Source organism: Oncorhynchus kisutch, linkage group LG21 (genome assembly GCF_002021735.2).
Source record: "Oncorhynchus kisutch isolate 150728-3 linkage group LG21, Okis_V2, whole genome shotgun sequence".
Taxonomy (NCBI): domain Eukaryota; kingdom Metazoa; phylum Chordata; class Actinopteri; order Salmoniformes; family Salmonidae; genus Oncorhynchus; species Oncorhynchus kisutch.
In genome coordinates, this window is record NC_034194.2 from 40,791,811 (window position 1) to 40,805,930 (window position 14,120).

Here is a 14,120-nt window from a genome sequence, read left to right on the forward strand (position 1 = left end):
AATGGCCTATATTACAGTATTACAGTACTATAATGGCCTATATTACAGTATTACAGTACTATAATGGCCTATATTACAGTATTACAGTACTATAATGGCATATATTACAGTATTACAGTACTATAATGGCCTATATTACAGTATTACAGTACTATAATGGCCTATATTACAGTATTACAGTACTATAATGGCCTATATTACAGTATTACAGTACTATAATGGCCTATATTACAGTATTACAGTACTATAATGGCCTATATTACAGTATTACAGTACTATAATGGCCTATATTACAGTATTACAGTACTATAATGGCCTATATTACTGGACTGTAATGGCCTATATTACAGAATTACAGGACTGTAATGGCCTATATTACAGAATTACAGGACTGTAATGGCCTATATTACTGTACTGTAATGGCCTATATTACAGTATTACAGTACTATAATGGCCTATATTACTGGACTGTAATGGCCTATATTACAGTATTACAGTACTATAATGGCCTATATTACAGTATTACAGTACTATAATGGCCTATATTACAGTATTACTGGACTGTAATGGCCTATATTACAGAATTACTGGACTGTATTGGCCAACTCAATTTTAGTAAAGCATACTTTTTATGTTTCTACTTTACATACATACATTTTCATTATGTAGTTCTCAAAATCTATCTTCAATTTATTTAGAATTCAAGACACACTTAACCAGCATAGCTACCACAGCATTCTGCAGTGATACGCCATCTCATCTGGTTTGCGCTGGGTGGGACTATCATTTGTTTTTCAACAGGACAATGACCCAACGCACCTCCGGTCTGTGTTTGGCCTATTTGACCAAGAAGGAGATTGATGGAGTGCTGCATCAGATGATCTGGCCTCCACAATCACCCGAACTCAACCCAAATGAGATGGTTTGGGATGAGTTGGACCGCCGAGTGAAGGAAAAGCAGTCAACAAGTGCTCAGAATATGTGGGAACTCTTTCAAGACTGTTGGAAAAGCATTCCAGGTGAAGCTGGTTGAGAGAATCAAAAGCTGGTTGAGAGTGTGCAAAGCTGTCAAAGGCAAAGGGTGGCTACTTTGAAGAATCTAAAATCCCAAATATAATTTGATTTGTTTAATGATTCCATATGTGTTATTTCATAGTTTTGATGTTTTCACTATTATTCTACAATATAAAAATAAAGAAAAACTCTTGAGGTGTTTCCAAACTTTTGATTGGTACTCTAGGTATTCCTATTGTTCAGGTGGGTGAGGGCAATGTGGAGTGCAATTGAGATTGTGTCATCTGTGGATCTGTTGGTGCGTTATGCAAATTGGAATGGTTCTAAGGTGACTGGGATGATCTTGTTGATGTGAGCCATGACCAGCCTTTCAAAGTATTTCATGGCTATAGATGTGAGTGCTACGGGGCGATAGTCATTTAGGCAGGTTACCTTGGTGTTCTTGGGCACGGGGGAAATGTCCAAGTAGCTACTTTTGTTAGCATGTTTAGTACACATGGCCAAACACTCTGGCAGGTCCAGCCGAACGTCGGACAAAAACTTCAAAGAGTTATATCACAGGTCGAAGAAAATTGTCTAACTAATTATAGAATCAATCTTTAGGATGTTGTTAACTCGAAATCTTCAATAACGTTCCAACCGGAGAATTCCTATGTCTGTAGAGAAGCAATGGAATGCAGGTCGCTATCATGTGAAATGCACGTGACCAGGACCTGGCTCTCTGCCAGACTCAAAGAGCTCCCATCCAGCTCCACCACACAGTAGAAGCCTCATTCAAGTTTCTAAAGATGGTTGACATCTAGTGGAAGCCCTAGGAAGTGCAACTTGATCCATATCCCACTGTGTATTCAATAGGAGCTGGGTTGAAAATCGACCAACCTCAGATTTCCCACTTCCTGTTTGGATTTCCTCTCAGGTTTTTGCCTGCCATATGAGTTCTGTTATACTCACAGACATCATTCAATCAGTTTTAGAAACTTCAGAGTGTTTCTATCCAATACTACTAATAATATGCTTATATTAGCAACTGGGACTGAGGAGCAGGCCATTTACTCTGGGAACCTCTGGGCACATTTCATCCAAGCTACTCAATAATGCCCCTGCAGCCATAATACGTTTTAAACACAAATGCTTGTTTGTAAATTATGTCTGAGTGTTGGTGTGCCCCTGGCTATCCGTCAATGAAAATAAATGAAAAATTGTGCCATCTGGTTTGTTTAATATAAGGAATTGTTTATGATTTGTACTTTTACTTTTAATACTTAGGTACATTTTAGCATTTCTGTTTACTTTTGATACTTAAGTATAGTTTAACCCAAATATTTTTAGACTATTACCCGAGTGGTATTTTACAGGGTAACTTTCACTTGAGTCATTTTCTATTAAGGTATCTGTACTTTTTTACTTGTTACCTGGACACATCAGTGCTTTATACTTCTCAGGGCTATAACACTGCCAGGCTGTTGATGGCCAAGTCCATCTCAAGTGTGAAGTCTTATTAACGAAGGCTAAACATCCAGTCTCCTCATCTGTTTGTGTGACCACGGAACTTTGCAGGCAGACGGAACTTGGCTGTCTGTGAATTATCTTAGCAGCTTATTTAGTTCTACCTCAGTAATTATAGGACATTATCTAGTCTAATGATTAGAGATGTGTTTAGAGATGGCTGATTCCATCAGCCTGTCAATCTACCTTTGAGTGAAACAGCAGGAGAGGGGCATGGCAGGAGAAGGGCATTTTTTTTACCTCTACATGATCGGTGGGACACCGCGGGACGGTTGAGCTAACGTAGGCTAATGCGATTAGCGTGAGGTTGTAAGTAACAAGAACATTTCCCAGGACATAGACATATCTGATATGAGCAGAAAGCTTAAATTCTTGTTAATCTAACTGCACTGTCCAATTTACAGTAGCTATTACAGTGAAATAATACCATGCTATTGTTTGAGGAGAGACACGGTTTTGAACTTGAACAGTTATTAATAAACTAATGAGGCACATTTGGGCAGTCTAATACAACATTTTGAACAGAAATACAATGGTTCATTGGATCAGTCTAAAACTTTTCACATACACTGCTGTCATCTAGTGCACACAAATTGCGCATGGCCTGGAATAATATCTTATGGCCTTTCTCTAGCATTTCAAGATGATGGTACAAAAAACTGTCTTTGTATTGTCTTTTACCAGATCTATTGTGTTATATTTTCTCCTACATTCATTTCACATTTCCACAAACTTCAAAGTTTTTCCTTTCAAATGGTATCAAGAATATGCATATCCTTACTTCAGGTCCTGAGCTACAGGCAGTTAGATTTGGGTATGTCATTTTAGTCAAAAATTGAAAAAAAGGTCCGATCCTTAAGAGGTTTTTAATATGTGTATGTGATCCCTGAGGGAATTGAACCCAAAACCTTTCCTAAACTAGTTAGCGCCGCACTCTTACTGAGACACTCAGGACCACTCCACATAGCTACCTTCTTCAACTTCATCTATTCCTGCCTTCTGTTACACACAAACACCTCTCTACAATGCGTGCGCAATTATTAGGCAAGTGAGTATTCTGATCTTAACATTATTTCTATTCACATTCTTCCAACTCCAAACCTTGAATGCTAATTGGATGTAATCATTTTCAGGTGATCATTTGTGTAATGAGGGAGGGTGTGGCGAAAGTGAATAACACCTTATAACAAGGTGTGCACAATTACGAGGTAGCTTCATTACCTCAGGTAAAATGGGCCACAAAAGAGATTTTACTGACACTGAAAAGTAAAAAATTGTAAAATGCCTTTCAGGCGGGGGGGGGGGGGGGTAATGGAGAAGAAAAGGTGCAAATTAACTGCTAAATGCTTGAGAAGAATTCAACATCAAGCTACCAGGAACCCATTATCCTCCAGTGCCACATATTCCAGAACTGCAACCTACCTGGGAGTGTCCTGAGGTACAATCTACCTGGAGTGTCCTGACGTTCAACCTACCTGTCCTGAAGTACAACCTACCTGGAGTGTCCTGAGGTACAACCTACCTGGAGTGTCCTGAGGTACAACCTACCTGGAGTGTCCTGAGGTACAATCTACCTGGAGTGTCCTGAAGTTCAACCTACCTGTCCTGAAGTACAACCTACCTGGAGGGTCCTGAGGTACAACCTACCTGGAGTGTCCTGATGTACAACCTACCTGGAGTGTCCTGATGTACAACCTACCTGGAGTGTCCTGATGTACAACCTACCTGGAGTGTCCTGATGTACAACCTACCTGGAGTGTCCTGAGGTACAACCTACCTGGAGTGTCCTGATGTACAACCTACCTGGAGTGTCCTGATGTACAACCTACCTGGAGTGTCCTGAGGTACAACCTACCTAGAGTGTCCTGAGGTACAAGGTGTCAAGTGCTCAGAGACATGGCCAAGGTCAAGAAGGCTGAAACACGACCACCATTGAATAAAATTCACAAGTTGAAGCGTCAAGATTGGGCAAAGAAATACCTGAAGACAGGTTCTTTTTTAGTTTTTTGTTTTATGGACAGATGAAATGAGATTCTTGCTGGACCAGATGGATGGGCCCGTGGCTGGATCAGTAATGGACACAGGGCACCACTTCAAGTCAGGTGTCAGTAAGGTGGAGGAGGGGTGCTGGTATGGGCTGCTATCATTAAGGATGAGATAGTCAGACCTTTTGGGGTTGAAGATGGACTGAAACTCACCTCCCAAACTTACTGCCAGTTTCTGGAAGATTCTTTCTTCAACAAGTGGTACAGGAAGAAGTCCTCAGCATTCAAGAAGGCCATGCTCTTTATGCAGGACAATGCTCCATCACATGCATCCAAGTACTCCACTGCTTGGCTAGTCAGCAAGGGCCTCAAAGATGCCCCAATAATAACCTGGCGCCCTTCCTCACCTGACTTTTTTTTCTCATTGTGTCTGTCATAGTTGAAGTGTACCTATGATCAAAATTACAGGCCTCTCTCATCTTTTTAAGTGGGAGAACTTGCACAATTGGTGGCTGACTAAATACTTTTTTCCCCACTGTACATACATACATACATACAGTACATCATACATACATACATACAGTACATCATACATACATACATACATACATACATACATACATACATACAGTACATCATTCATACATACATACATACATACATACATACATACATACATACATACATACATACATACATACATACATACATACATACATACATACATACATACATACATACATACATACATACATACATACATACATACATACATACATTACATACATACATACATACATACATACATACATACATACATACATACATACATACATACATACATACATACATACATACATACATACAGTACATCATTCATACATACATACATACATACATACATACATACATACATACATACATACATACATACATACATACATACATACAGACAGACAGACAGACAGACAGACAGACAGACAGACAGACAGACAGACAGACAGACAGACAGACAGACAGACAGACAGACAGACAGACAGACAGACAGACAGACAGACAGACAGACAGACAGACAGACAGACAGACAGACAGACAGACAGACAGACAGACAGACAGACAGACAGACAGACAGACAGACAGACAGACAGACAGACAGACAGACAGACAGACAGACAGACAGACAGACAGACATACAGTACATCATACATACATACATACATACAGACAGACAGACAGACAGACAGACAGACAGACAGACAGACAGACAGACAGACAGACAGACAGACAGACAGACAGACAGACAGACAGACAGAGGCAATATCCCTGATCTGACCTGTTTCAATACGCAGAGGCAATAGCCCTGATCTGACCTGTTTCAATACGAAGAGGCAATATCCCTGATCTGACCTGTTTCAATACGCAGAGGCAATATCCCTGATCTGACCTGTTTCAATACGCAGATGCAATATCCCTGATCTGACCTGTTTCAATACGCAGATGCAATATCCCTGATCTGACCTGTTTCAATACGCAGATGCAATATCCCTGATCTGACCTGTTTCAATACGCAGAGGCAATATCCCTGATCTGACCTGTTTCAATACGCAGAGGCAATATCCCTGATCTGACCTGTTTCAATACGCAGATGCAATATCCCTGATCTGACCTGTTTCAATACGCAGATGCAATATCCCTGATCTGACCTGTTTCAATACGCAGATGCAATATCCCTGATCTGACCTGTTTCAATACGCAGAGGCAATATCCCTGATCTGACCTGTTTCAATACAGGTCACCTCACAGGGTTCCCAGCCCGTGTCCCCTGTTATTGCAAATATAGGTTCAAACTTGTGGACTTGTGGACATCTAAAATAATAATAATGTACTGCTCTGTTATGGATGCGTTAGTTTTAGAGATACCTCTTAGCACCCCACGCTCCTGCTAAAGAATCAAATCAAAGTTTATTAATCACGTGCTCCGAATACATCAGGTATTTCACCTTAAAGTGAAATGCTTACTTACAGGCTCTAACCAATAGTGCAAAAAAAAAAAGGTATTAGGTCCAGATCAGAACACACGCATGTCTGATACAGTTTAGAATACGTAGCATAACCAATATCTCGTCTGTCTCAGGGCTTTCTCAGGGCTTTCTCAGGGCTGTCTCAGGGCTGTCTCAGGGCTGGCTTCATCCATAATCCATTGGAGAGACAATGGCCCTCGGCAGTAGGCTAATTGAACACATACAATACACCCTCTCCATCAATGTGCTCTGGACGATTATAGTATGACTGCATGATCAATACTTGTAGCCGGGTACGCAGATAACTGTGTGTGTGTGTGTGTGTGTGTGTGTGTGTGTGTGTGTGTGTGTGTGTGTGTGTGTGTGTGTGTGTGTGTGTGTGTGTGTGTGTGTGTGTGTGTGTGTGTGTGTGTGTGTGTGTGTGTGTGTGACTGCATCATCAATAACTAGTCAGGGATGCAGATCACAAACTAACCTCAGGCAGCCACAGAGACCCAATAATAAATGGATGATAGAGATTCTATGTACACTGTGATGTCTGCAAAAGGTGAACGTCTATACAACATGCATCCAATTCATTGTAAGTATTCACTAGAGACGTAGATGGTCTAATGCAATACAAATCTGTGTGTTCAACTGGAGAAGCTGAAATGCAATAATACAATCTACCTGCAGTGAAGCCTCTCGACCATTTATGTTACATTCATTCATCTAGCAGACACTCCCAAACTAGAGCAACCCACAGGAGAAACCAGGATCAAGCACCAGCTCTGCAATGATTGTTTGAAAAAGAGAGATACTTTGAACTGAGTTTCATTTTCAATTAATCGAAAATGAGGCATAGCAAACTGAGGAAATCAGTCAATTGAAATACATTCATTGGGCCCTAATCTATGGATTTCAAAAGACTGGGCAGGGGTTCAGCCCTGGGCGGGCCTGGGAGGGCATAGGAACACCCACTTGGCAGACAGGCCCACCCACTGCTCAGATGAAAAGAGAGAGGGAGAGATGAGGGAGAGATGGAGAGAGGGAGGAGAGTGGGAGAGGAGAGCCGGATCCAAAATGGAGATGTCTGGGTAAACCACTTCTCCAATCTGATTGGCTCTATAACAAAGAATAAACAGCAAAAACATACACATGATCAAACACAGATCTTAGAATCAACTAATAAAAATAACCCACTGGATTCTCCACTGGATTCTCCACTGGATTCTCCACTGGATTCTCCACTGGATTCTCCAATTACCTTGAATGAACTACAGGACAAAATAAAAACCAACCCAAAAAGGCCTGTGGTGTTGATGGTATCCTCAATGAAATGGTCAAATATACAGACAAAAAATTCCAATTGGCTATACTAACATATACTAACATCATCCTTAGCTCTGGCATCTTCCCCAATATTTGGAACCAAGGACTTATCACCCCAATCCACAAAAGTGGAGACAAATTTAACCCCAATAACTACCGTGGGATATGCGTCAACAGCAACCTTGGGAAAATCCTCTGCATGATCATTAACAGCAGACTCATACATTTCCTCAGTGAAAACAATGTGCTGAGAAAATTTCAAATTGGCTACAAAATATTGTACGACAGACAACGCAGACAATGCATTGAAATCTCTCTCTCTCTGTCTCCCTCTCTCTCGCAGTTTACTTCTCAAAAATATTATGTATCTGTGACTAGTAGCTCTAAATATTATGTATCTGTGACTAGTAGCTCTAAATATTATGTATCTGTGACTAGTAGCTCTAAATATTATGTATCTGTGACTAGTAGCTCTAAATATTATGTATCTGTGACTAGTAGCTCTAAATAGGATGTATCTGTGACTAGTAGCTCTAAATATGATGTATCTGTGACTAGTAGCTCTAAATATTATGTATCTGTGACTAGTAGCTCTAAATATGATGTATATGTGACTAGTAGCCCTAAATATTATGTATATGTGACTAGTAGCCCTAAGTAAGAGAGCAACATCCATGCCAATATTTCCACAATCAGCCCGGCGTCCAGCTACAACTTGTGTAAAAACTTCAGACTCCTTAATCCAATAACTTTAGAGCTACGGTATGAATTACTTGTCCCTACAGTGAAGGGAGAGAGAGAGAGACAGAAAGAGAGGGAGAGAGGGGGAGAGAGAGAGAGAGAGAGAGAGAGAGAGAGAGGGAGAGAGAGAGGGAGAGAGAGAGAGAGAGAGAGAGAGAGGGAGAGAGAGACAGAAAGAGAGAGGGAGAGAGAGACAGAAAGAGAGAGGGAGAGAGAGACAGAGAGAGAGAGAGAAAGACAGAAAGAGAGAGGGAGAGAGAGAGAGACAGAAAGAGAGAGGGAGAGAGAGACAGAAAGAGAGAGGGAGAGAGAGAAAGACAGAAAGAGAGAGGGAGAGAGAGACAGAAAGAGAGAGGGAGAGAGAGACAGAAAGAGAGAGAGAAAGACAGAAAGAGAGAGGGAGAGAGAGACAGAAAGAGAGAGGGAGAGAGAGACAGAAAGAGAGAGGGAGAGAGAGACAGAGAGAGAGAGAGAAAGACAGAAAGAGAGAGGGAGAGAGAGACAGAAAGAGAGAGGGAGAGAGAGACAGAAAGAGAGAGGGAGAGAGAGACAGAAAGAGAGAGACAGAAAGAGAGAGGGAGAGAGAGACAGAAAGAGAGAGGGAGAGAGAGACAGAAAGAGAGAGGGAGAGAGAGACAGAAAGAGAGAGGGAGAGAGAGACAGAAAGAGAGAGGGAGGGAGAGAGAGACAGAAAGAGAGGGAGAGAGAGACAGAAAGAGAGAGGGAGAGAGAGACAGAGAGAGAGAGAAAGACAGAAAGAGAGAGGGAGAGGTGTTGGAGAGAGAGACTATTTAACTTTAGTAACTTTAAAGTTTATTCTACGGTTTGAATCACCATCCCCTCAATGCGCTATACACACATATAGAGACTGATAATACAGCGACTAGAGTATCTGAGTCTGAGATGATCCCTTCTTATAGACCGCGGTGCTTTGTTGGAATATATATTTTGATAAATGCGGCCTTCAGATTTAGAAAAGCACAACCTCCAAACTGGGCTGCTTCTGAGTTTATAGACTGCAATTTATTCATTGATAATGCAAATAAGATACCCAAAGAGTTTATCCTGCTAATAAACTCTGAATTATAATAAATTCTGAGTCTAAATAAACTCATGAGTCATAATCAAACAAATGATGGTTATTTAATCAATGCAGTGATGCATTGAAATCTCCTTATTTATCTCTCTCTCTGTCTGTCTCGCTCTCTCTTTTCTTTCCCTCTGTCTGTCTCGCTCTCTCTCTTCTTTCCCTCTGTCTCTGTCTGTCTCGCTCTCTCTTTTCTTTCCCTCTCTGTCTGTCTCGCTCTCTCTTTTCTTTCCCTCTCTCTCTGTCTGTCTGTCTCGCTCTCTCTTTTCTTTCCCTCTGTCTGTCTCGCTCTCTCTCTTCTTTCCCTCTGTCTCTGTCTGTCTCGCTCTCTCTTTTCTTTCCCTCTCTGTCTGTCTCGCTCTCTCTTTTCTTTCCCTCTCTCTCTGTCTGTCTCGCTCTCTCTTTTCTTTCCCTCTGTCTGTCTCGCTCTCTCTTTTCTTTCCCTCTCTCTCGCTCTGTCTCGCTCTCTCTTTTCATTCCCTCTCTCTCGCTCTGTCTCGCTCTCTCTTTTCTTTCCCTCTCTGTCTGTCTTGCTCTCTCTTCTTTCCCTCTCTCTCTGTCTGTCTCGCTCTCTCTTTTCTTTCCCTCTGTCTGTCTCGCTCTCTCTTTTCTTTCTCTCTCTCTCTCGCTCTGTCTCACTCTCTCTTTTCTTTCCCTCTCTCTCGCTCTCTCGCTCTCTTTTCTTTCTCTCTCGCTCTGTCTGTCTGTCTGTCTGTCTGTCTGTGTTACACACAATGTACACACACTAATACACAATGTACAGTACACACACTGTAATACACAGTGTACACACACAATGTACACACACTGTACACATACAGGTAATCACATACAGGTAATGTCATACACAGGTATGCATACACAGAACTCATACTCTCATACACACACACACACACACTCCGTCCATTCACTACGTCCCTCTAAGCCTGACACTCAGCATTGTAATTCTGTCCACAGGGAGACCAGCCTCACGCTACAACATAATTATGAATCTGAAGCCGAGCTACGGATTGATTAATCAATTACATGCTGTTTAAGAAACGGCTTCATTAAAGAAATTCAATTAGGGCCTTTATTGTGTGGGTCCACTGCCCTTCAACATTGATCAGTCCCCTGTCTGTCTGTGTGCATGTGTGTGTGTCTGTGTGTGTGTGTGTGTATGTAGACCAAATAAAGATATCTGCTGTCACATTAAAACTCTTGTCGAAAAACCCCTAGAGTCTATTGGTCGCACCGGTGCGTCAATCCCTATCAAAATTCACCAGTTTCGCCTCCCGATTGGCACAGCGGTCTAAGGCACTGCATTGCAGTGTTGCAGTGTCACTACACCCTGGGGTTTGAGATTGACAGGACAGAATTTGGCCAAAATTGACCACAATTTTTTTTATGACCCAGTTTTTTACTATATCAGTAATTTGAGTGACATTCATTTCCCTCAGCAAAATCATTTTGCCCACAACTTTCACTTTCTATGCCAGGGTTTTTAGGAAAATATAACTATGAGCTTCAGTAGCGTCACATCTGGGGCCATGATCTAATGACCTAATGTTACCTCATAATAAATCAACAGAACACAGTTACCTGACAGGCTTTAGTTCTCCAGCGTGATAATTCATTGTTTCCATCCTTACACATTATTCACTGACTGCATTATCGGGGCTAACACATTATTCGCTGACTGCATTATCAGGGCTAACACATTATTCGCTGACTGCATTATTGGGGCTAACACATTATTATCTGACTGCATTATCAGGACTAGCACATTATTCGCTGACTGCATTATCAGGGCTAACACATTCACCGACTGCATTATCAGGGCTAACACATTATTCGCTGACTGCATTATCAGGGCTAACACATTATTCGCTGACTGCATTATCAGGGCTAACACATTATTCTCTGACTGCATTATCAGGGCTAACACATTATTCGCTGACTGCATTATCGGGGCTAACACATTATTCACCGACAGCATTATCAGGGCTAACACATTATTCGCTGACTGCATTATCAGGGCTAACACATGATTCGCTGACTGCATTATCAGGGCTAACACATTATTCGCTGACTGCATTATCAGGGCTAACACATGATTCGCTGACTGCATTATCAGGGCTAACACATTATTCACCGACAGCATTATCAGGGCTAACACATTATTAGCTTACTGCATTATCAGGGCTAACGCATTATTCACCGACTGCATTATCAGGGCTAACACTTTTGTTTCATACATCAAATGTGTTGAGAGCCAGAAGACCTAACTCCACTTGTATTGGTCAGTAAGCACTACACCCAACGAAGCTAATAGAAGAATAGTCATGGCATACAAAATCAACTAAAAAAAACAACTCAAAAGTATGGTTCTAAAACACAAATGTAAAGCTCAACTTTAGACAGCCAACTAATTCCACTGATGGAAGTGAAGATAAAATGTTTATTTTCAGCTTTCAGGAAGGGAAGTCTAACTGTTCAGGAAGGGAAGTCTAACTGTTCAGGAAGGGAAGTCTAACTGTTCAGGAAGGGAAGTCTAACTGTTCAGGAAGGAAGTCTAACTGTTCAGGAAGGGAAGTCTAACTGTTCAGGAAGGGAAGTCTAACTGTTCAGGAAGGGAATTCTAACTGTTCAGGAAGGGAAGTCTAACTGTTCAGGAAGGGAAGTCTAACTGTTCAGGAAGGGAATTCTAACTGTTCAGGAAGGGAAGTCTAACTGTTCAGGAAGGGAAGTCTAACTGTTCAGGAAGGGAATTCTAACTGTTCAGGAAGGGAAGTCTAACTGTTCAGGAAGGGAAGTCTAACTGTTCAGGAAGGGAAGTCTAACTGTTCAGGAAGGGAAGTCTAACTGTTCAGGAAGGGAAGTCTAACTGTTCAGGAAGGGAAGTCTAACTGTTCAGGAAGGGAAGTCTAACTGTTCAGGAAGGGAATTCTAACTGTTCAGGAAGGGAAGTCTAACTGTTCAGGAAGGGAAGTCTAACTGTTCAGGAAGGGAATTCTAACTGTTCAGGAAGGGAAGTCTAACTGTTCAGGAAGGGAAGTCTAACTGTTCAGGAAGGGAATTCTAACTGTTCAGGAAGGGAAGTCTAACTGTTCAGGAAGGGAATTCTAACTGTTCAGGAAGGGAATTCTAACTGTTCAGGAAGGGAATTTTACTGTTCAGGAAGGGAATTCTAACTGTTCAGGAAGGGAATTCTAACTGTTCAGGAAGGGAATTCTAACTAACATGGGTATTTTATTTTAAAGAACAGTTAGGTTATTTCTATACCTTGGCATAGGTTCTACAAGTGTCTGGAACACAATAGGAGGGAAGCAACACTGACAATCTAACATTCTATCAATCTAACTTTCTAACATTCGTCTAACGTTCTAACATTTTACATGTTCTGACAGTCTAACATTCTATGTGTTCTGTCAGTCTAACATTCTATGTGTTCTGACAGTCTAACATTCTAACATTCTATGTGTTCTGACAGTCTAACATTCTATGTGTTCTGTCAGTCTAACATTCTATGTGTTCTGACAGTCTAACATTCTAACATTCTATGTGTTCTGACAGTCTAACATTCTATGTGTTCTGTCAGTCTACCGTTCTAAACATTCTATGTGTTCTGTCAGTCTAACATTCTAACATTCTATGTGTTCTGACAGTCTAACATTCTAACATTCTATGTGTTCTGACAGTCTAACATTCTAACATTCTATGTGTTCTGACAGTCTAACATTCTATGTGTTCTGACAGTCTAACGTTCTAATATTCTATGTGTTCTGACAGTCTAACATTCTAACATTCTATGTGTTCTGTCAGTCTAACATTCTAACATTCTATGTGTTCTGACAGTCTACCGTTCTAACATTCTATGTGTTCTGTCAGTCTAACATTCTAACATTCTATGTGTTCTGACAGTCTAACATTCTAACATTCTAACATTCTATGTGTTCTGACAGTCTAACATTCTATGTGTTCTGACAGTCTAACGTTCTAACATTCTGTGTTCTGACAGTCTAACATTCTAACATTCTATGTGTTCTGTCAGTCTAACATTCTAACATTCTATGTGTTCTGTCAGTCTAACATTCTAACATTCTATGTGTTCTGTCAGTCTAACATTCTATCTGTTCTGTTAGTCTAACATTCATACATTCTATGTGTTCTGTTAGTCTAACATTCTATGTGTTCTGTTAGTCTAACATTCTAACATTCTATGTGTTCTGTTAGTCTAACATTCTAACATTCTATGTGTTCTGTTAGTCTAACATTCTACGTTGATGGTAATGGAAAACACTGTCTCAGGCGCCACTCCAGAATCTCTTAGAAGTGTTCAATTGGGTTGAGATCTGGTAACTGAGATGTCATGGCATATGGTTCATATCGTTTCCATGTTCATCAGATCATTCAGTGACCGCTCGTGCATTGCAGAGGGGGGCCATTGTCATCCTATAGCCAAAAGAATTTAAG

General features: G+C 41.0%; 1 protein-coding gene across 1 annotated transcript in view; it reads left to right on the forward strand.

The window, feature by feature from the left end:
• LOC109879447 (synapse differentiation-inducing gene protein 1-like) overlaps positions 1 to 14,120 on the forward strand; it is a 93,296-nt gene that overhangs the window by 77,583 nt on the left and 1,593 nt on the right.